The sequence below is a fragment of the Mercenaria mercenaria genome, chromosome 1, assembly GCF_021730395.1.
Source record: "Mercenaria mercenaria strain notata chromosome 1, MADL_Memer_1, whole genome shotgun sequence".
NCBI classification, from domain to species: Eukaryota; Metazoa; Mollusca; class Bivalvia; order Venerida; family Veneridae; genus Mercenaria; species Mercenaria mercenaria.
In genome coordinates this window covers 52387833-52413049 of record NC_069361.1, presented here as the reverse complement: position 1 = coordinate 52413049, position 25217 = coordinate 52387833, and the positions used below count along the sequence as shown (strand labels likewise).

Sequence of the window (25217 nt, the reverse complement as noted above, 5' to 3'; positions counted from 1 at the left end):
ACGGAAGAGATCTGCAGTTTAAATTCCATCAGGACTGAACTGTTTGATTTCTGACTTCTGGCCCTTTAGGTATTCTCTTGATGCTCTGTCTTCTGCAAAGGCGTTGGGTATCTACGTTTTTGTTTCTTAAGGTTTGCTTTTTATATACTAGTAATTATACAGGAGCATTTGTCTGTTTTACATGCCATGCCTTTTGTTTCCATCGCGTGTGTTAGAGATTCACCTGGCGGGGATTACATTTATTTACACTGTCCCGTGACTTTGGAACATAGTGTGGATAAACCGACTTAAGCTCCCCAGTGTTTTTTTTGCCACTGACCGTTCCAAGGCTGTGCCCCACTGTGTTCCTTTTTTTCGTTTAGTACTCGCGTTTGTTTTGTATACGAGTGTGTGTTAGTAGTGTGCACATCTGCGTGCTGTGAGTTTCGTTTTGGAACGTGGCATTCCCTATTTGATTTTTATTCTCGTTTATTTAAATACTATCTATGAACAAAGGACACGACGGACGGACAAACAACGCTAGCACAATATCCCTCCGCAAAACAAATTGAATGATGAATACACAAATCTGTTTATGTTTTGTATTTATTCAAGAAAATGGTTTATGTCATATTCTTTCTAACAAACAAACGTCTGGTTCTGTCCGGGTGGTATGAATATTTTAGGCATTACAATGTCCATTTAGACATGCGCAAGCTCCATTTAAGCATTGGGGTGTTTCGTCATGTTTCTCACATGACACCATGTTACAGTCTGCCTTCTGATGACACGCTGAAAGTAAAGTACACATCACTCAATACAATTCATTTTGATGAACAAGCTAAATCAATCTAAAACACAAATCCTATTCGTAGTGGTCTCCTCTTATCATTCCAAAGGATCTTTATACAGATTATATTAATCGCAGCAAGGACTTTGTCCGATCAGCAGATAACACATTTACACTCACATTTTAAAGAAAAAGGCAAACGTGCTTAGTTTTGAAAGAGTTACACATATACTCAGAGGATGACTTCGTCCATCCTCAAATCTTGAAAAGGATTTCGATTAAATCGAATACACGTGACCCCTATAAATTGTCGAGATGTTTTTTTCGGCGAAGCAGTATTGAGCTCGTTTACATGACTTACAAATGACATGTGTAACTGAAGTCAGCAAATCAAGATTATCTGATAATGTAGCACAGGTATTTTAGCTGCACGATTATTTTGTGTTGCTAACTGGACAAGTGTACCGTTTTTTTTTTCTTAATTCTGTGTCTAGTGCAACGCTGAGTGAATGGCAAAACGTTCATCCTGAATGACATTATTTACAGTTTTAAAGGTATGTGTCAGTCAGTATATGCAGTGTTTACAGTTTTAAAGGTATGTGTCAGTCAGTAGATGTAGTGTTTACAGTTTTAAAGGTATGTGTCAGTCAGTATATGTAGTGTTTACAGTTTTAAAGGTATGTGTCAGTCAGTAGATGTAGTGTTTACAGTTTTAAAGGTATGTGTCAGTCAGTATATGTAGTGTTTACAGTTTTAAAGGTATGTGTCAGTCAGAAGATGTAGTGTTTACAGTTTTAAAGGTATGTGTCAGTCAGTAGATGTAGTGTTTACAGTTTTAAAGGTATGTATCGTTAGTAGTAAATATAATGTTATATCTAAATAAACATACTGTCTAATAAATACAACAATCTTCCGTTAATGATTTTTTTAAATTTAAAGAAAGCTGTCGTATAGATAAATACACGTTAAATTAACAGGTTTGGTTTTCAGGCATGTTAAATAAACAGGTTTGGTTTTCAGACATGTTAGTTAAGGTTTAGGAGTATATCATCAAAACTCAGAAATATTTGATAAACGAACAACATCTTTACCAATATTTTACCTGACCATTACATGTTCTGCAGTACTGTCCCGTACGACTGATACTTAAAATGTTCTGAAAAAGTTGTCCCCCTTCGAAAATGAATGTCATTTGTAAAGAAATAAAAAATTAATAAACAATTGCTGAAAATTGCGTTCCACCTAGTTATGTGAAATTTCAACACTTGTACGTTATTGCAAATGCATCAAAACAAACATATAAACAGTTCCTTGAAAATGGTGGGTTTTTATAATGCAAATACAAAAGAAAATAAATTTCCAATTTATGATTTTCTCTTGTGGCCTGCTCCAAATAAGTTAGCAAAAAGTTCTTGCAGTATATTTCTACATTTACTGGTTCTAACCCAAATGTCCAAATGTTTACCCGATTTTATATCACAAACATATATGATTTGCCGCTTTGCCTATCTCGCAAGACCGACGCACATCGGCGTATGCCGGATAGACCCGGGCAGTGTCGAGAAGCCAAACGAACGCCTAGCCGGTTGCACGCGGCGAAACGGCGTACGCCGAAAATGTGAAACGAATTTGGCCCACTGATTTCGAGGACAAGCCGATTTTGTGTCTGTTGTTGGGCTGGAAAAAGTGGTGTATCTGGAATTGAATTTTCGTTAATACCATCGAATTCAAAGTCAGTTTCATTCATAGAATATTTTATGCGAAATCCAAACGGTTTGATTTGTTTTGGGTTTTTCTCATATGAATCGGAGTACTTTGGATTAAAAATAATTTCATGAGCAGGATTGGATTTGTTGGCAGCCATTCTTAAAGCATATTGCAATGAAAGTTTTTCTCGGCGTGTGTAAAGAGAGCGTTCGTTTGCTTCAGCATATAAACTTTCAACTGGCGATGTTCGGAATGCACAAAGAGCAATACGAAGACCTTGATTATGGATGGTATCTAACATTTGTAAATAAGATTTTCTTGCGGAACCATAAACAATAAATAAATAAATAAATAAATTCTCGTGTTGTTACGACATAGTCCTAGTACTATCCTTTAATGCTGAGCAAAAGCGAGGAAGCACGTTTGATCTGACGCGGCCAGGCAAGGAACCCCCGCCATGCCGTGCCGAGGCGCTCACTCAAACTGAACAATTTCCCTTCTGATCTCAAACAAATTTTAATGCCAATATCAGTACGTTTCCTTTCTGGAACTACAGCAGTTTTGTCATGAAACATACTCGACTTATTTTCTGGGGAATTTGGAGACTGATTATTAATGAAAATCTTACATGACTTGTCTACGGCATTGCATGACTATCACTTGTAAAGTAAGAATGGTGAGTCACCCCACAACAGATTCAGTGGTCTAGTATTATCTATGGGTAGCTTTTTTTTCCTCATTGAAATTCGTATCGTTACATTTTCTGTTATTTTAATCCAATAGTCTGTTCAGTTATTTGCATAACAAAAACGCTAAATCGGGGGTTGGGGCTTGTGAGGTGTTGCATAGTTAAACACTAAAACCGAGCATGTAACTTGCTGTGATGCGTTTTAGCTTGCAGCAGGGATTTCTTATATATTGTATTCTAATCTTATATCTTTGTAAAACACAGTCCCACTGAGGCCCATCCTCTGCTTAAGGCGTTATGAGGTCCTTTCCAAAACAGATGTAATCCATACAAGTCCGCTATTACCCCTATTACTTTGCATGGTCGCATTCCAGCCTTCTAAGAAACTTTCTGTTTATGTATGAAAATCACATACCATTACGAAATCTGTCAATTTTTGTGTCGGTTCGCCGTAAAACCCAACTCACTCTGTCAATCTTATCTGTCGCCTATTTGAATTCCTATTATCCCAAATAAAGAGCCAGATGGTTAAGGTTGCTGACATGACATCACATGCCCTCATCGATGTGAGTTCGTGTCTCGCACAAAAATGTGCTAATGCAAATGCAATATTTTTTTCTATCAGGGAAGCTTGCTACAACGCAACCAAACACACACAATAATGACTGGCTTGGAATTGTAAATAGAAATTTGACCAATTATTTGTAAGTTTCTGTGAAATGACCCTTTGGAAGCATCGGACATAACCAAGTAAAATAATGGCATATTTGGTTAGAGAGTGTTCGTGAAAGAAAACATGTGCAACATCCCACACGTCCCATAGCATCAGTTTCAGCTGAATTCTGCTTTAGTAAAAATTAATGTACTCCATGATCCTAGAGGACCATAACAACACAAAAATACAAGTATCTAACCAACATATGGACAGGGTGATGGTTATTTATTTTCGACTGAACCTTCGAAAGATTATTTTTACATGAATGCAATTTTGAAAAATATGGAATGTAATTTTATCTATGTTGAATATTACAGCATTTCGGCAGAGTTCAAATTTCAGTATTTATGGTAATAAAAAATCTTATTTTAAATGTAGATCTTTTAGTTTAGAATTAATTTTATACTTACCAAACACAGAAACTACCAGAACTAAGGAAATAACGAAAGCCTTCATACTCTCTCGTCTGCTTTAAAATAAGTTGCCTCTTTCACCTCGGATCTACATGCAGACACTACTTTGATTAGATAAGCTGGTTTGTCTTAAGGTCGCAGTGAAATGCGCAACTTCCGTTTAGAAATTATATCATCCTCAAATTTTCATTCTCTTTAAGGTAAAATATGTATACTGCGAGGCCATGTTGCGATGACCATTTCTAGACAAAAGTAAATATGTCACGTATAACTAATCCGAGGCTGCAACAACGTAACTTCTCTGCTTCAAATTTAAAGGACATCTGTTTTTCGACATTTTGTATTTTGGAGTATACATTAAATTATTAATAATGCACTATCTACACTGCAGTAGCTCTTTTTTGTTGAGTTTAACGTCGCACCAGCACAATTACAAGTCATACTGCGACTGCGAGGAGACTCTAGGTGCCCACCTATGCATTGCTTGATTCACTTAAATCAGAACACCCAGCTGGCTCCTTTCAATATCGTTTCATCTTTTCGCATATGCATATCGAAGCTATAGAAAGATATTTTGGAACAAACAAAAATCTCAAGTATTACATACAAAATCAACTTGAACAGCTTCGCGGACTATTCTTATTTCTGGTCACATCACATGGACTTCGTGACCTTTAACATCAAGAGAACAACTATTAAGTACAGGACACTTTTTGCGCTAGAGCTTCTAAGTTTTTGAACTGCAGTAGCTATTCAAATAGATGTTATGCATAGTTACATGGTTAGGTAATCACTCCTTTCAGTATTACACATGAACATGTATAATAAGAGCCATAAGGGGCGATAATCGTAGACAATTTATTAAATAGAATTCCGGTGTAACATTAAATATTGACCCCGTTGAAATTTTACCCCATGGGTCCTTTTTCAACGGATGACTGATCAATTTTCAACGCGAAAATTGCTCCGCCCGTTATTTAATGATCTATCCACGCGTGAAAATGTTACCCTCGTTGAAGACTGATCAGCTATAGTCAGGTCATATTTCAACGTCTAAAACTGATCCAAATAATCTTACGCAATTTGTCTATTACCATACTGTTTGTTTGTTTTGGATTTAACGCCGTTTTTCAACAGTATTTCAGTCATGTAACGGCGGACAGTTAACCTAACCAGTGTTCCTGGATTCTGTATTAGTACAAACCTGTTCTCCGCAAGTAACTGCCAACTTCCCCACATGAATCAGAGGTGGAGGACTAATGATTTCAGACACAATGTCGTTTATCAAATAGTCATGGAGAACATACGCCCCGCCCGAGGATCGAACTCACGACCCTGCGATCCGTAGACCAACGCTCTACCTGTAAGTAATAAACGTTTAGTTATACATTCGAGCGCGCCACACGTCTAATTATTTGCCAATTCGTCGGCTATAACTGCAGGGGCCGTATTCATAAAGCATCTTAAGTATAAGTTTTGACTTAAGTTTAAGATTTTACTTAAGTTTGTGATGATTTCAGCTTAAGTCTAAGTAAAAACTTAAGTCCTAGTCATAAAACAGCTAAAACTTAAGATACGTAAGAAATGACTTAGGTCAGAAAATAAAATAGCGTGGTGAGTACGATTAAAGTGTTGTTTTTCAAATAAAAGCACTTTAAACATAATTGTGCATGTTGTATCTGTCTGAAATTAATGTTGTTGTTTTAATGTTTTCGTCCACAATAAAAAACAAGAATTACTTATTAAGTTGTTTTATGAATAACAAATATACTTAAGTTAATTTAACTTAAATAAATTTCTAACCTAAGTAATACTTATAAGTAAATAATCAATTTCTTATACTTATACGTAAGATGCTTTATGAATGATACTGGTCAGATATAGAAATTAAATCCTTGTCTGTATGTAAAATTAGTGAATATATTTGTTGTGTAATGTATGGATGGGATACCTGAAAGCTGATCAACTACAGTCAGGTCATATTTCAACGTTACATTCAAAAGCTGTCATCGATTTAGGACCATTGGTTCGAGTCGCAGTACTGACCTGGTTGTTTATGAAGGGAAAACGAATGTTTTTTTTCGTTTTATAACATCTGCAGAATCCCGAGGGATTGGTTGGTGCACCGAGCCAGGCGGGCGAGGGTACCAGCGTATCCCGAGGAATTCTGAAGATGTTAGAAATACGAAATAAACATGCGCTACCGCTATTCAAGCATAAACATGATAAAACGCGTAAAACTAATAAATGTATACATTGTCCCTTAACTATGGAACAATAATAAGGTAAAAACTGTATGTTGCTTTCGTACTCCACTATTTTACACAGTAGCATCAACATTTTGACATTTGAAAATGCATCTTACATTCTTATATGCCAATGTCTCTATATCATACTAGTATAGTTACATCTGACCTTCTGCATTAGTCTGCAATATTTATTTTGCTTTTGAACATGCTGCAGTGTGACATGCTACATTCGATGCATTGGCAGGTGGTAAACTTATATCGTGCATTCTGCATGCATTTGTGTTTTATATTTGCAGACGATAAGAAATAAATTGGTTCCTGGAATGTGTAGATGAAACATTTTAACTTCGGCGAATGCGCGAACGTATTGTGATGTTTTCTACCTTTAATGAAATTAGACATTTATAAGTTGTGGTATTGCTTCTCGTTTTTGTGATACTCATTTCTTGGGAAAAGATGCTCATTCGTACAAATGAACGGTTGACCATTATATACCCCTAAGTTTAACGTCTGAGCATTGTTACAACCACATTTGTAATAAAAACCAGATTTGTAATAATTATAACATTTCTCGTTTTTATTACAAAAGTGTTTGCTAAGGTTCAACCACATTTGTAATAACCAGATTTGTAATAAAAATCGCGAACTTTTTTTTTCGGGAGATGTGTTTCCTCACGTGATATTCAAGCTTATGCATGCGTTATTAAGCACGTTCAGGTCGAATTAAACTGTCCTGGGCCATTTAAGACTCCAATTGTTTTACCCGAAATCCTTGTTCATGGACATATTTTACTTTAAAAAATTATTACATTTCTCGTTTTTATTACAAAAGTGGTTGCAAAGGTTCAACCACATTTTTAATAACCAGATTTGTAATAAAAATCGCAAACTTTTTTTTTTCGGGAGATGTGTTTTCCCACGTAATATTCAAGCTTATGCATGAGTTATTAAGCACGTACAGGTCGAATTAAACTGTCCTGGGTCATTTAAGACTCCAAATGTTTTACCTGAAATCCTTGTTCATGGACATATTTTACTTTAAATTTTTTTTACATTTCTCGTTTTTATTACAAATTAGTGGTTGCAAAGGTACAACCACATTTTTAACAGCCAGATTTGTAATAAAATTCGCAAACTTTTTTTTTTCGGGAGATGTGTTTTCCCACGTGATATTCAAGCTTATACATGCGTTATTAAGCACGTACAGGTCGAATTAAATTGTCCTGGGTCATTTAAGACTCCAAATGTTTTACCTGAAATCCTTGTTCATGGACATATTTTACTTTAAAAAAATTATTACATTTCTCGTTTTTATTATTTAAAGTGGTTGCAAAGGTTCAACCACATTTTTAATAACCAGATTTGTAATAAAAATCGCAAACTTTTTTTTCCGGGAGATGTGTTTTCCCACGTGATATTCAAGCTTATGCATGCGTTATTAAGAACGTGCAGGTCGAATTAAACTGCCATGGGTTATTTAAGACTCCAAATGTTTTACCTGAAATCCTTGTTCATGGACATATTTTACTTTAATTTTTTTTTTACATTTCTCGTTTTTATTACAAATTAGTGGTTGCAATGGTTCAACCACATTTTTAACAGCCAGATTTGTAATAAAATTCGCAAACTTTTTTTTCGGGAGATGTGTTTTCCCGCTTCGACCAGAGACCATTAGTCAACAACGTGAAAATCTAGGAAATCGGTTGATTGTTACTGAAACTTTGGCTCTCGTCTAAGTGACTATAAAACCGTTGGCAAATGGTTTGGCAAATGGTTTCACGACCCATCGTCAATTTCAATATAGATTTTAAACTTGCGATAGTAACATGTTCTTGAGCGCTTGTATACTGGCATATATATGATAGGGCTGATGTCCCCAATGAAACATTAAATGCATCACAAATAAACTTACTCTTTTTATCTTGTAAGCTGATTGTGAAGGACCATGTGCTGGAGGGTAGTACGTGCCCCCCTGCAACCGACCTTCAAAATCCGCCACTGCAAACCACTATCACTTGCATAATACGCGAGAAAATTAATTGGTTGCGAAATTTGATGGATGCAATAAGTTTAACGATAGCCCAGGACTATAAAAGAAGCGGACCCGCCTTCAGTATGTTCAGCCAGGAAAAGGAAACGACGAAAAACAGTCGTTGGATTTGACCCAATATATTTCACATAAGAAGTAAGTACTATTTTATTGACTGAAACTTTTAAATCATAATGTTCCCCAGGAAATCTTGTGCTGATAATATTTTATTATTGTTTTTTCCCATGGCAGTTCCAGAATTTTTTAATTGTTCTAGTCCATTGCCGTTCTGTGAAATGTTTGTGTTGATGAAGTTGAATTTGAACGATTAAGAACCCCAAAAGGAGCGAGCGGTAGCGATCGACGTTGGGTTCTTAATCGTTAACATTTCACTAAGTCTTCATAGGCGCTAACTTATTTAGTGTTCGACCTCATTTGACCTCGCTGCCAGACACATGGTAGACGTGGGCGGTGTTTACAGATCACATTTTATGTATGGGTCACGTCACTCAAACTCTGTCACGAGGCTGAATATTACGTGGGAAAACACATCTCCCGAAAAAATGTTTGCGATTTTTATTACAAATCTGGTTATTACAAATGTGGTTGAACTTTTGCAACCACTTTTGTAATAAAAACGAGAAATGGAGACATTTTAACCCCACCCGTTTAATCACCCTGGTTACATCTAAATACCTCCTCCCCTTCTTAAAAATTCATACCCCTCCTTATCGTCATAAAATTTTCACGAAATGCGCGTGAATGTCTTGAGTTTTTTTTCCCACGTTGGCGGCATTTCAGTTTGAATTATTCGTTTTGGGACCGTTAAATTTATGCTTTGCCAGAAACGCGCGTACATAAAAACGTGTTTTAACAGCACGTGAACGCGAGATTCTCCGTTAACACACGTTTTCTTTGTTGTTAAAACACCCCCTAGGGGCAAGGTAAGTTCAAAATTAAACGACAGATATCACAGGTTGTTACCTGAATAGGTATCCACTTTACCGAATTCCGAAACTATACCTATCTAAACTTCCATCTAGGTAAACAAGACATATTGATCGCAAAATCATTGGAAATGACAATGATAATGTCGCGGTCGCTGTATTGAATATGAGTCTTTAAGAGCTAATTACTTTACCACAAAATTGTGTGTTCGGAATGGTTAAGGATGTTGAGCCTTTGACTTCTTATACATCAATAAGTATGACCTGGGGAAAAAATAATTTGCCTGATTCTCCTGAATCATTGGTTACAATGACCTAAATTGGGAACGAAGGTTAAGGGTGAAAACTCTTATTTTCCAGTATAGGGATATTTTCATACGGCCGGATTCTGGATTTGAGTAGTGCGATATAGCTGAGCATTAAATATATACTTAACATGAGATACCAATAAGACAGGCACCCAGACATATTCCCATTGCTATAAGGTCTCACGTACACATAGAAGTTGACAAAAGTTTTGCAACAAGGCATAATTGAGCCAAGCATTAGCTCTTATAACGCACGGAAACATACATTACCTGATTTTTTGTCACGGCCTTTTCGTCGATGCAAGTTAAAACAGGGTAAAGACTCACAATACGAAGTCAAGAGAATGTTCATGGTAGTCTGTATATAGCTAGTCTATTTGAAAATGAGGTCAGGTCAACAGGTACCTTAAATGGTAATAACGACCCTGATGAGTAAACTTATAAGGGACATGTCCCTTAGTGGAAGATAGACTAAATTTCTCGAGCAGTGTAAATGTGATTGAAAAACAAGGGGAAGATTTGAACTTTACATACTTTAGATACTTGATCTACTGAGGATCTAAGGTTATGGTTGGGAGAAACTACATGCAATAATAGAACATTGTCTCTGAAGGCAGAATTCTTTGAAAAGCCTCCCCCAACACACACACACACTCCAAAATTGAAATTTCAATAAATGATTTAGAGCTATGAGCTTTATACAGTATATGGGAATGTCTCGAAATTAGATTAGGTCTATTATATAAGAAAGGTTATAATAAGATAGGCCAGCCTTTACTCCAGTTGGTAGGGCCTAAGAAACTCGGAAAGGAAATTTTCACGATGTTACATTCCAATAGAACGTCTGCACATCTAGGGCGAGATAAAGCTATAGAAGCTACTAAAAGACGTTTTTTCTGGCTTTTCTTGGAAATGATGATGTTTCCAGATGGTGTCGCGAATGTGACACATATGCTCTTGTTAAAACGGGGTCAAGTAAAAGAAAAGCAGCTCTTACCCAGTTTCAGTACATCGGGCCAACGTTCGTTGTGTCAGTTGATAATGTGGCCCCGCTTATAGAGACTGAGAAACAATGTTGTTACATTATGGTCACAGGTGATTATTTAAAAACAAAAGGGGTCATTGACCCTAAAGCGCTCACCTGTGTACAAGGCTTCAGGTGTCTTTGTTGTTCAGTAGAGAAGACAAAATCCCTGTAGACTGAATGGTTGAATGTCTATCTGATCAAGAATCGATTACGTAGAATGGGTCAAGGACGCATCTTATTTTGTTCATCAATTAGTTTTTGAAAATTTAGCAAGGTCTGCCCAACGTCAGAAACTATTTTACGATAGGGATCTTAAACCTAGAGTGGGGGCCATAGGTCGCTAACCTGAGAAACACACCATAACAGTGTAAACATGTTTGACCTAGTGATTTCATGGAAATAAATATTCTGAGCAATTATTATTAAAATTGGAGCAAAAATCTTTAGTATAAACAAATATTTTCTTTGATTTGACCTAGTGACCTGGTTTTGGACCCCAGATGACCCATATTTGAACTTTTCCTAAATTTCATCAAGGCATTCTTACCAAATTTCATGAAGATCAATTGAAAAATACAGCCTCTATCGCATACACAAGGTTTTTCTTTGATTTGACCTAGTAACCTAGTTTTTGACCCCAGACTACCCATATTCAAACCCATATTCAAACTTGATTTAGATTTCATCAAGGCAACCAATCTGACAAAATTTTATGAAAATCCAGTTTAAAATGCAGCCCTTATTGCATACACAAGGTTTTTCCTTGATTTGACCTAGTGGCCTAGTTTTTGAACCCAGATGACCCATATTCAAACTTGACCTAGATTTCATCAAGGCTATCATTCAGCCTCTATCGCATACACGAGGTTTTTCTTTGATTTATCCTAGTGACCTACTTTTTTATATCCCAGATGACCCCTATTCCAATTCTATCTAGATTTCATCAAAGCAATCATTCTGACTTAATTTCATGATGATCAATTGAAAAAATACAGCCTCTATCGCATACACCAGGTTTTTCTTTGATTTGACCTAAGTGACCTACTTTTTGACCTCACATGACCCATTTTCAAATTCGGCCTAGATTTCATCAAGGTTATCATTCTGAGCAAATTTCATGAAGATCAATTGAACAAATACAGTCTCTATCGCATACACAAGGTTTTCCTTTGATTTGACCTAGTGACCTACTTTTTGACCCCAGATGACCCATATTTGAATTTCAGCCAAATTTCATCATCGCATTCATTCTGACCAAAATTCATGAAGAATAATTGAAAAATACACCCTCTATCACATACACAATGTTTTTCTTTGATTTGACCTAGTAACCTAGTTTTTAAGCCACGATGACTCATTTTCGAACTCGGCCTAGATTTTATCAAGGTAATCATTCTGACCAAAATTCATGAAGAGTAATTGAAAAATACAGCCCCTACCGCATACACAAGGTTTTTCTTTGATGTGACCTAGTTTCTGACCCGAGATGACCCATTTTCGAACTCGGCCTAGATTTTATGAAGGTAATCATTCTGACCAAATTCATGAAGACTAACTGAAAATTACAGCCTCTATCACATACAAAAGGTTTTTCTTTTATCTGACCTAGTGGCCTAGTTTTTGACCCCATATGACCCATTTTCAAACTCGGCCTAGATTTTATCAAGGTAATCATTCTGACCAAATTTCATAAAGATCACTTGATAAATACAGCCTCTATCGCATACACAAGCTAAATGTTGACAGACGACAGGCAGACAGACATCGGACATCGAGCGATCACAAAACCTCAGCTGAGCATTGCTCAGGTGAGCTAAAAACTGGGACAGGGGTGGGTAGGCCCTTACATAGTTATAGATAAATTAGGTCCAGTCACGTATGTTATACAAATTACAGATACCGGACACCTAGTTTCAGCACATGTAGACAATCTCAAGCCTTGTCAGGGGTTTTATGGAAGTTCAGAAAGGGAATCGGGTGTTTGTATCTATGATTATTTTATTTTATGAAACATTTCATTTTGTGTCGCTAACAACAGTTCTTTGAATTGTCCATTGAATGAATGAATGCTTGCCCGGTCCTGAAGATTTTAAACGACATTTTGTAGAACGGGTTTATGTACGTGTAAGAATGTTAATCGATAGTAGAGTATTTCGTTGATCATGATACATTAAGTGTGACAAGTTTTCAATCTTTTAATTTTACAGATAAAATTGGTCAGAGGACTCGAACACACAACCCTCAGATTAGTGGCAAAACGCTTTGTCCGCACAGCTATATCTGCACATGACACATGATGGTATATAATTGGCTTTTCAATAGTTATATCGTTGTTTAGGTTCGGACACCGAAAATTAATTTACGGAAACATACGGAATGTTCATGAGTGCCAGGTCAATACTTACGGACAAGACAGTTGATATTTTTCTAATGTAAGCTTGAGACATTTTTATTTGGTTAAATTTGTGTAGAATTTCGACTGGCGAGATGAAAGAGGACCTGTGTTTACTCCAGGAAGTTGATGTGTTGTAGATGGTTATGAGATAACTTTCAGGACTTATAGTGCCTTCAAGAAACATTGGAAATTGATACAAAATATTCATAAATATAAATATCAATGTGCAGGATGCCACCTTTCTTCGTTAACGAACATCTTGTATTGGTACATGTTCGCAGACTAAATCATCATTTTGACTGTCAGGGTGAATAATCCCGATTATGTAGATCTTGGGGTAGTTACCCCATTTAGAAGAATTAATTATTTTTTTTATGTACATATAGAGTAAACCTGTGTCTTGTCCCATAATATTGTTATTCTGTTTTTCTATACTTCTAAAATTATGTTCTTAAATTAAGTGTAAGAAAGGTGATAATAATTATCAAAGTTGGTTAGAAAATATTGTAAGAATATTGTTTAACTGTAACATTGACAGTGTTATAGTGCGAAACACTAAGTTTCAGTTCCAACTATTAACTTCAGGGATGGAATAGTGGATAACCATACTAACTGCTTAGAACGTACTGCCTTACCCTGAATGGTGATGTTTTTCCTGACTCGTAGCATGATTCATGAATTTCAAAGTTAAACGTGATAAGTCTTTTAAATAATAAACATCCTCTGAAGCTCTGAATACATTTTTACCGAACGGACACTTCAAATTTACAAGTGCGCGAAGATAGTTTTCTTCATCTTAAATATAAATGATGGAAAAGTTTCTAGTTTATAATTTCAAAGTTTTATTAATCAAAGTTACAGTATCATTTCCTAGAGAAAAAATATCATCAGTGGATCAAATGCAGACGAAATTTGACGAATGGGAGATTATGCTAATTGATCAATACATGTTATTGTTTATTCCGGGACTATATACTTTCTATTATTCGATCATACCCTGGAGGGTGCAGTACTGTATAATTTCTGGCAAAAAACTGCTGGAAATAGAATCTACAACTTCGTTGAATTTCTGGCAACAAACTGCTGGAAATAGAAGCTACTACTTTGTTGAATTTCTGGCGATAAATTGCGGGAAATAGAATCTACAACTTCGTTGAATTTCTAGCTATAAACTGCTGGAAATAGAATCTACTACGGTCTTGAAATTTTAACTATATTTGCAGCTAGAGATAGACACTCAGCGGGATATTGATAGTGCGCATGAGCTCAAAGGAACTTCGATATTTATATCTGGCGAAAGGGCCGCTGGATATCGATATTACCTGACATCATTATTATGGAGAGTTTTCCACAGATCATATACTTTTTTTCTCATGTCTTGGCAGCATCACGTTCGACGACAGTGAACGTTATACGGGGTCACGTATACATCCACCTACTTCCGGAGTAGCGACTCGACTCTTCTGAGGTGAACAACATACAGAATCATACAATAAGTAGATTTTCTGTATTTTTTCTCTCTCTATTGAGATAACATATATAAAACTCATTTTTCATATTTATGACAAAATTTCTGTCCGTTACGGACTTACGCAGTATACGTATGAGTTTTTCGTCTGCAAACTGAAAGTTCATAGCTTTAAACAAATAAGATTATTTTAACCTTTCCTTACTTAATTGTAATGAAGTTTCACGTAACACGTGCACGCTTTTACCAGGTAATATTCTCTAGATTGTTATATCTAACAAATAAAAATCAAAGCCTTCGAGTGGTTTACAACGGTTCAGAGTTCAGATGCGTAGGAATTGAACCACGCGGGCGTTTAATACTGAAGCATCTGACCGATGAACCGTGCTAAATGGACTATAAATCACCAGAAAACCTTGATTTTTTTTTCATTCTGACATGCTCATTGACATATTTAAATAAAAATTATGCTGAATTTCATTTACCCGAGGAGTAATGTACCGGACGTCATGCGGCAATATGGATATGTCGGCAACATACAATTACATGCCGCTGCAATCCCCGATTTCTCAAAAGTTTTACTGTAAAAAGAAAATAACCAAAACATTTAATTTTACTCACCGTGCCCGTTATATTATTAAACATCCTGGATTCTGTACCAGTACAATTGCTCTCTACAAGTAAGTGCCAACTTACCCACTTGGATCAGAGTTGTAGGAAGAATGTGTGTGTTCGGGTTTAACGTCTTTTTCAACAATTTTTCAGTCGTATAAACGACGGGGTCTACTTGTAGCAATGAGCACAATGCTCAACTTCATAGTGCTGCCTCACTGAAATATCACGCTGTAGACACGTGGCATGATACCCTACCTTGTAACATTATATTGACACCTAGCTCAAAAAGTATTTGATATTTGCATGAGTCTTTATCATGATATGAACTTGCGCACCACCTATTTTCCGTCTGGCTCCGCCCCCTATTTTTAGAGTTATGGCCCCGGAAATAGTTTGTGACAAGCCTAGCTCAAAAAGTGTTTGATATAGATTCATGAAACCTTGCATGAGTCTTAATCATGATATGAACTTGCACACCTATTTTTCATTTTTGTCTGGCCCCTATTTTTAGAGTTATGGCCCCTGAAATAGGCAAAAATGCCCATTTTCACCTTGTGATGCGCCTAGCTCAAAAAGTATTTCATATAAATGAATTAAATCTTGTATGAGTCTTTATCATGATATGAGCTTGTGCACCTCTTATCTTTTGTCTAGCTCCGCTCCCTATTTTCAGAGTTATGACCCCTGAAATAGTCAAAAATGCACATTTTCACCTTGTGACGTTCCTAGCTCAAAAACTATTTTATATAAATTGATTAAACCTTGTATGAGTCTTTGTCATATGAACCTGCGCACCTCCTTTTTTTGTCTGGCTCCACTCCCTGTTTTCAGAGTTATGGCCCCTGAAATAGTCAAAAATGCACATTTTCACCTTTTGACGCACCTAGCTCAAAAAGTGTTTAATATAAATGGTTGAAAACTTGCATAAGACTTTATCATAATATAAACTTGCACACCTTTTATTTTTTGGCTGGCTTCTCCCCATATTTTTAAATTATGGCCCCTGAAATAGTAACAAGAGGACGATGATGGTCCTGAATCGCTCACCTCTTCCCACATGACCCAGTTTTGAGTATGACATCGTTTTTTCTATTATTTGACATAGTGACCTAGTTTTTGAGCTCATGTGACCCAGTTTTGAACCTGACCTAGATATTATCAAGATAAAAATTCTGACCAATTTTCATGAAAATTCATTGAAAAATATGGTCTCTAGAGAGGTCACAAAGTTTTTCTATTATTTTAACTATTGACCTAGTTTTCGAAGGTACGTGACCCTGTTTTGAACTTTACCTAGATATCATCAAGGTGAACATTCTCACTAATTTTCATGAAGATCTCATGAAAAATATGGCCTCTAGAGAGGTCACAAGGTTTTTCTATTTTTATATCTACTGGCCTAGTTTTTGACCGCACGTGACCCAGTTTCGAAACTGACCTAGATATCATCAAGGTGAACATTCAGATCAATTTTTATGAAGATCCATTGAAAAATATGGCCTCTAGAGAGGTCAAAAGATTTTAATAATTTTAGACCTACTGACCTAGTTTTTGACTGCAGTTGACCCAGTTTCGAACTTGACCTAGATATCATCAAGACAAACATTCAGACCAACTTTCATACAGATCCCATGAAAAGTATGGCCTCAAGAGAGGTCACAATGTTTTTTTATTATTTGCCCTACTGACCTAGTTTTTTAAGGCACGTGACCCAGTTTCAAACTTGACCTAGATATCATCAAGGTGAACATTCTGACCAATTTTCATTGAGATCCATTCACAAGTATGGCCTCTAGAGAGGTCACAAGGTTTTTCTATTTTTAGACCTGCTGACCTAGTTTTTGACCGCACATGACCCTGTTTCGAACTTGACCTAGATATCATCAAGATGAACATTCAGACATTTTCATACAGATCCCATGAAAAATATGGCTTTTAGAGAGGTTACAAGGTTTTTCTATTATTTGACCTACTGACCTAGTTTTTGAAGGCACGTGACCCACTTTCGAACCTGACCTAGATATCATCAAGGTGAACACTCTGACCAATTTTCATGAAGATCTCATGTAATATATGGCCTCTAGAGAGGTCACAAGGTTTTTTGATTTTTAGATCTACTGACCTAGTTTTTTATCGAACGTGACCCAGTTTCAAACTTGACCTAGATATCATCAAGATGAACGTTCAGACCAACTTTCATACAGATCCCATGAAAAATATGGCCTTTAGAGAGGTCACAAGGTTTTTCTATTATTTGATCTACTGACCTAGTTTTTGAAGGCATGTGACCCACTTTCGAACTTGACCTAGATATCATCAAGATGAACGTTCTGACCAATTTTCATGAAGATCTTATGAAATATGAGGCCTCTAGAGAGGTTACAAGGTTTTTCTATTTTTAAACCTACTGACCTAGTTTTTGACGGCCCGTGACCCAGTTTCGAACTTGACCTAGATATCATCAAGATGAACATTCTGACCAATTTTCATGAAGATCTTGTGAAATATATGGCCTCTAGAGAGGTCACAAGGTTTTTCTATTTTTAGACCTACTGACCTAGTTTTTAACGGCACGTGACCCAGTTTCAAACTTGACCTAGATATCATCAAGATGAACATTCTGACCAACTTTCATAAAGATCCCATGAAAAATGTGACCTCTAGAGTAGTCACAAGCAAAAGTTTACGGACGCACGGACTGACGGACGGACGGACGACGGACACCGCGCGATCACAAAAGCTCACCTTGTCACTTTGTGACAGGTGAGCTAAAAATATGCACATTTTTACCTAATTATGTGCCTAGCGCAAAAAGTATTTAATGTAAATTCATTACATTAAACCTTATTAGAGTCATTATCATGATGTGACCTTTTACACTTGGCATTCTACCTGAGAATCTTTGTGCTTATTACAGAGTTATTGCCCTCCTTGAAATAGCCAAAATAGTTGATTTTTTGTTTCTGATGCTCATAGCTCAGAAATATATGGCCTAGAATAATGAATCCATTTCATAAAATGTTTGTTTAGGTTAAACCCTATTAACACTGCAAACATTTGAATTATTGCCCCTTATTTGTGACAAATGTACCAATGGGGGAGTGGGGGGGGGGGAGGCACACCCTGTGTCCTACAGACACATTCTAGTTTTGTGAAAGACCTTTGTCACCAGTCGGTGTATAGTGGTGAAATCTTGGTCAGTAGGTCAGGTTATAGAAGAATAAAAACTTATTTTGATTTATTTGTTGACATTTTCTTAAGTGATTTAGTTGAAAAGAAATGTTTTGCACTTGGAAAGAAAATTGTTTAAATGTATGCAAGTGCTTCTTCATTAGCATTTAAACCCATGTTTGTTTACTAAGTCTAATGTTTAAACAAGAGGGTCATGATGACCCTGAATCGCTCACCATGTTTCAAACGGAAAACCGACGCTAAAATATTAGAAAGTAGGTCAGTAGGTCATATTCATGGTCACTGAAAGACAGTTTTAAGATTGGTGTGCAAAACTGTCCATGCCATCCAAATTTCAAGGCTGTATCTTAAAAAACAAGAAAGTAGGTCAGTAGGTCAAGGTCACAATCAAGTGATCCCTAATCACTTGGGTCATCAGGTAATTATATTTAAACAGTCTAGGAAATATGACCTGATAATTTTTGAAGTATTTTTTTCCTACATAACTCATAATCATAACAAGTGACCCCCAGGGCGAGGCCTCTTTCCACCCCAGGGGCATAATTTGAACAAACTTGTTAGAGATCCACCAGGCATTGTAAAATGATTGTTACATACCAAATATATTCTCCGTGACTATTTGATAAACGACATTGTGTCTGAAATCATTAGTCCTCCACCTCTGATTCATGTGGGGAAGTTGGCAGTTACTTGCGGAGAACAGGTTTGTACTGGTACAGAATCCAGGAACACTGGTTAGGTTAACTGCCCGCCGTTACATAACTGAAATACTGTTGAAAAACGGCGTTAAACCCAAAACAAACAAACAAAATATCTGGATGTACCGAAATGCAGTTGTCCAAACTTTAGAAGAACCTGTTGGCCGTGAAAGCACACGTTTGCGTTGCTGTTGAATAAAGGGAATATACAGTGGGAACGACTGCCTGTTCTGTACAGACAACGACTGCTTGTTCTGTACAGACAATCTCCGTACTTAACGGTTGATGAACAAGTAACTGGTAATATACATGACAGATATTTTTATGCCCTTAGTCCCATACCAGTTTCTCCAGAGAAGACCATAGCTTTACCCTCCATCCATCTGTCTGAGTGTCCATCTGATTGTAGACATGAAATAGAAAGGTGATGTTTAAAATGTTTCAGACTATTAGGAAGTAGCTGACAAATGTTTAAGTTAAGTGAACATTTATGTAGATAAAAAGAGGGGGAGACAGAGATAGAGACAGAGAGAGACAGAGGGGTGCTTGGTTGCTTTTGGGATAGGGTAACTTGTGGGATATCAAGGACTGGTGTTAGCATGTCTGTAAGACAAATGTCCTTGTTTCGTGTATTCATTCTTGAAAATAACAGAAGACAAAAAAGGTTCGTTTTCTCTCATATCTTTGTTACTATTGTTTTCAAAACCATCTCCATTAAAAGGTCACCTTTGGTGTGTCCCTTGACAGGTTTGTAATTAAATTTCAAAATATTTTTACCTTACAGATTATGAAAAACAGAGACAAACACCAAAACAGACAGGTGAAAGTGAAGCGGATGGAAGAGAATCTGTTGACAATACAAGTCAGACCCGAAAAATAGACTGTGAAGGTCATCTTCCAAACAATAACTCCATTTATATTTATTATCTATGAAATATTTAGTTACGAAACTTTCTCCATGTGGTGTGTCGCTTGCTGTTTCTTTGAAATGTTTTACTTAAAGTATTCAGTTGATAATAACCAAAGTGGGATTGATTTGTGAGACACTATATCTATCTGTGTGCGTTTTTCCTGGACAACATCTTTATTGTATTAAATAAATTGTTTCACTGACAGAAATTGAACTATACCAACAAATAGAAGTGACAGTATATTTCCTTTTATTACATACCTAATTCTGATTATTTATTGTAGTCTGTAATATGTATGTTTTCCGATCAGCCGTTGTTTTTTTTTTCAGAAACACTTCCAAGTTTGAATGTGCTGCAACGGAAGGTTAGGGAGCAGCTGGGGCTGTTGAGAAACAAAACTTATACTATACATAGCAAACCTCTATTAGACCGTATGGCAGGTCAGTTAGCTAATACGTATCAACAAAGACCATAAAGTCATTTAGTAAAACGGATTCAGCTACTGTTGATAATAGGAAGAGGAAACCACCGTCATTTAGAAAAAAGAAAAAAATCAAGACACGTCTTCTATGAAGGTAAATAAGATCAAATTTAGCCAGTGCACAAGAACACTTGCAATCCTTGGAATAATGATCTGCTAAAGTCAGTTTATGAAGAAGAAAGATTGTATATTTACCATGCCGCCAATATCTTCATCATGTGTCTCATACATTGAACATACAACAGCATGCCCCCCGCCCGATTATCTCAGTAGGTAAGAGCGTTGTTCTACGGATCGCGGGGTCGCGAGTTCGATCCTCGGGCGGGGCGCATGTTCTCCGTGACTATTTGATAAACGACATTGTGTCTGAAATCATTAGTCCTCCACCTCTGATTTATGTGGGGAAGTTGGCAGTTACTTGCGGAGAACAGGTTTGTACTGGTACAGAATCCAGGAACACTGGTTAGGTTAACTGCCCGCCGTGACATGACTGAAATACTGTTGAAAAACGTCGTTAAACCCAAAACAAACAAGCAACAGCATGCCCAAATAGCAGTTCAGGTTCTGCTTCTTGGACAAGACACTTTCATTATGTACTACATACTGTACTCTGTTGAGAATACTTGAGTAGAAGAATAAGGTTAACATCACTCTTTTCCTTCTGCATGCTTGTCTGCCTTTGCCATCAAAATGATGGTTATGCTCATTATTCAAAATTGTTTTTTGGATGTAACTGCAAAGTCTGATGGAAGCAGCAAATCATCAGTGGTTACTTAAAGCAGATGACTATTTAATACAGGTGAATTTAACCCTTATAATGCTTTACTCAACCGCTTTTGCCTTTGCTACCACTGAGCAGTCTGATCAAGATCTGCACTGTTCGCTATTCAATCAGTATATGTTTAGTAAGCCCCTCTCCTAACTGTTAATGGTACTGTCAAAATTGAAAGATGGATAATTTCATTATAGACATTTCGTTGGGTAAAAATTGAAAGAATAGTGATTAGTAAAAGCTTATCAGAGGAAACTGAAGCTTAAAGAAGCTGACCATTAAGGCAGGTCAAACGGTAAATAAACGACAGTATTAAGTGTGTTTATTGTAATATTTTGAGCTGATCATTTCCCTAAAATAAGACAGGATCCTTAAAGAGTATTTCAAAAAAGGGTTTTGTTAATTGTACACCACTACCATTGCTTTTTGACAGAGATACAAATCACCGACACCGTAACAGTTTTTTAAAATGTAATTGAAGGATGGTAAGGCTTCACATTAAAGACAACTGTTTATCTCTGCACATTTTTGTGCCCCCCCCCCCCCCCCCCACCATCACCCTCCCAAAACAAAACAAAGACAAATATCAAACAGTGAATGCCACGTACCAAAATCGCAGCCTCCCCAAAACGAAACCCACAACACGCAGACGTGCACACCACAAACACACACACACATACACAAACACGTGCACTAACACAAAGCAAACACACGAGGACAAAACGAACAAACAAAGGAACACACACACATACACAAAGCCTACACAAGAGGCCAAAACGAACAAACAAAGGAACACAGTGGGGCACCGCCTTAAAACGGTCAGTGGCAAAAACACCACTGGGGAGCTTAAACCGGTTTATGGTGCGCACCCAACCTCACTCCTACCCCCACCATGTTCCAAAGATACGGGACTGTGTAAATAAAAGTAATCCCCTCCAGGTGAATCTCTAACACACGTAATGGAAACAAAAGGCATGGCATGTAAAACACAAAAATGCTCGTGTATAAAAATATAAAAAGCAAACCTTTAGAACCAAAAACGTATGTACTCGATGCCTTTTCAGAAGACAGAGCAACAAGAGAAACACCTTTAAGGGCCCGACGAAACAGGCCAGAAGACAGATATCAAAACAGTTCAGTCCTGGTAGGATTTAAAAACTGCTTATCATTTAGTCCTCCCCTTCTTCCGTCAGACACAATCAAAGAGGGAAGCGTAGTGTCCAACTGTAAACGGGTTGAACACTAAACATGCGTTATGTCTCAAAACAGTTGGGTCGTAACCTCTTTTAATAAAACGTTTTATAATTTCCAAGTTGAGGAAGCATATAGATTGGGTCTTGTCTGTGCTAGCGTGCCACCGTATTTGATATAAATTGATGGAACCTTGCATGAGCCTTTATCATGATATGATCATGAACTTGTGCACCTCAAATTTTTCCTCTGGATCCATCCCCTATATTTCGAGTTATGGCCCCTAATATTAAAACAATGCACATTTTCACCTTGTGACACGCGTAGCTCAAAAAGAATTTTATATAGATTCATGAAACCTTGCATGAGTTTTAATAATGAAATGACCTTGCGCACTTCCTATTTTTCATCTGGGTCCGCCCCCTATTTCCATAGTTATGACCCTAGAAATAGTAAAACATGCACATGTTCACCTTGTGATGCACCTAGTACAAAAAGTATATTGTATAAATGAATGAAAACTTTCATGAGTTTATCATGTTATAAACCTGCACACCTATTTTTTGGCCGGCTTCACCCCCTATTTCCAGAGTTATGTCCTCTGAAATAAGAAAAAAATGCACATTTTCACCTAATTATGTGCTTAGCTCAAAAAGTATTTACATGTTCTTTATCATGATGTGACTATGCACACTTGGCGTTCTTCTTGAGAATCTTAGCGCTTATTACACTGTCAGAGTTATTGCCCTTTAACTAGCCAAAATAATGGATTTTTTGTCTGTGATGCTCATATCTCAAAAAGTATATGGCCAGAATAATGAATCCTTTTCATAAAATGTTTGTTGAGGCTATACCCACTTAAGTCTGCGAACATTTGAATTATTGCCCCTCATTAGTAACAAATGTACCAGTGGGGGCACACCCTGTGTCCTACAGACACATTCTATTTAGATTTAAAATGTTAGCGCGGATATGATTCCATCAAATATCTGAGCGATGGAAAATAAACCACTCGCAATTCCAAAGTTATTTGTGTGTATATGTGCCGATAAGAAATAAAATCTGTAAAAATGATCTTTTGGAAGGTTAGAATGTAGCCAAAAAGACTATTGATCTGTCCATTAGAGGTACAATGTAATGAAATGGGCGACACCTCTGGCGCCCCGTTGAATTTTGAATGGTCTCTACCAGAAAATATAACAACATTGAAAACTTAACAGTGTGTGTGGTAACACGCCCGGTATTCTCCAGAATCATAACATTTCGGTTATGTATGGAAATGCTTCTGTTGTAATTTCCGGTTATGATGGTTTGTACGTGACACAGGTAAGGAATTCTTACGTTTTTAGCTCACCTGTCACAAAGTGACAAGGTGAGCTTTTGTGATCGTGCGGTGTCCGTCGTCCGTCGTCCGTCCGTCCGTGCGTGCGTCCGTCCGTCCGTAAACATTTTGCTTGTGACCACTCTAGAGGTCACATTTTTCATGGGATCTTTATGAAAGTTGGTCAGAATGTTCATCTTGATGATATCTAGGTCAAGTTCGAAACTGGGTCACATGCCATCAAAAACTAGGTCAGTAGGTCTAAAAATAGAAAAACCTTGTGACCTCTCTAGAGGCCATATATTTCACAAGATCTTCATGAAAATTGGTCGGAATGTTCACCTTGATGATATTTAGGTCAAGTTCGAAACTGGGTCACGTGCCATCAAAAACTAGGTCAGTAGGTCTAAAAATAGAAAAAACTTGTAACCTCTCTAGAGGCCATATATTTCATAGATCTTCATGAAAGTTGGTCAGAACGTTCACCTTGATGATATCTAGGTTAAGTTCGAAAGTGGGTCACGTGCCATCAAAAACTAGGTCAGTAGGTCAAATAATAGAAAAACCTTGTGACCTCTCTAAAGGCCATATTTTCCATGGGATCTGTATGAAAGTTGGTCTGAATGTTCATCTTGATGATATCTAGGTAAAATTCGAAACTGGGTCACGTATGGTCAAAAACTAGGTCAGTAGGTCTAAAAATAGAAAAAACCTTTGTGACCTTCTAGAGGCCATATATTTCATGAGATCTTCATGAAAATTGATCTGAATGTTCACCTTGATGATATGTAGGTCAAGTTTGAAAGTGGGTCACGTGCCATTAAAAACTAGGTCAGTAGGTCAAATAATAGAAAAACCTTGTGACCTCTCTAGAGGCCATATTTTGCATGGGATCTGTATGAAAGTTGGTCTGAATGTTCATCTTGATGATATCTAGGTCAAGTTTGAAAGTGGGTCATGTGCCTTCAAAAAGTAGGTCAGTAGGTCAAATAATGCAAAAACGTTGTGACCTCTCTAGAGGCCATATTTTTCATGGGATTTGTATGAAAATTGATCTGAATGTTCACCTTGATGATTTCTAGGTCAGTTTCGAAACTGGGTCACGTGCGGTCAAATAATAAAAAAACCTTGTGACCTCTCTAGAGGCCATATTTTTCATGGGATCTGTATGAAAGTTGGTCTGAATGTTCATCTTGATGATATCTAGGTCAAGTTTGAAACTGGGTCAACTGCGGTCAAAAACTAGGTCAGTAGGTCTAAAATAATTAAAATGTTTTGACCTCTCTAGAGGCCATATTTTTTCAATGGATCTTCATGAAAA

General features: G+C 36.9%; 1 long non-coding RNA gene across 1 annotated transcript; it reads right to left on the bottom strand.

Annotated features, from left to right (window-relative positions):
• Nucleotides 1–567: 567 nt before the first annotated feature.
• On the bottom strand, nt 568–4407 carry LOC128555214 (uncharacterized). The gene is made up of 2 exons (XR_008369878.1): nt 4290–4407; nt 568–771 (listed from the first exon to the last, which is right to left on the bottom strand). It is a non-coding gene; the product is annotated as an uncharacterized LOC128555214 (long non-coding RNA).
• Nucleotides 4408–25217: the final 20810 nt, after the last annotated feature.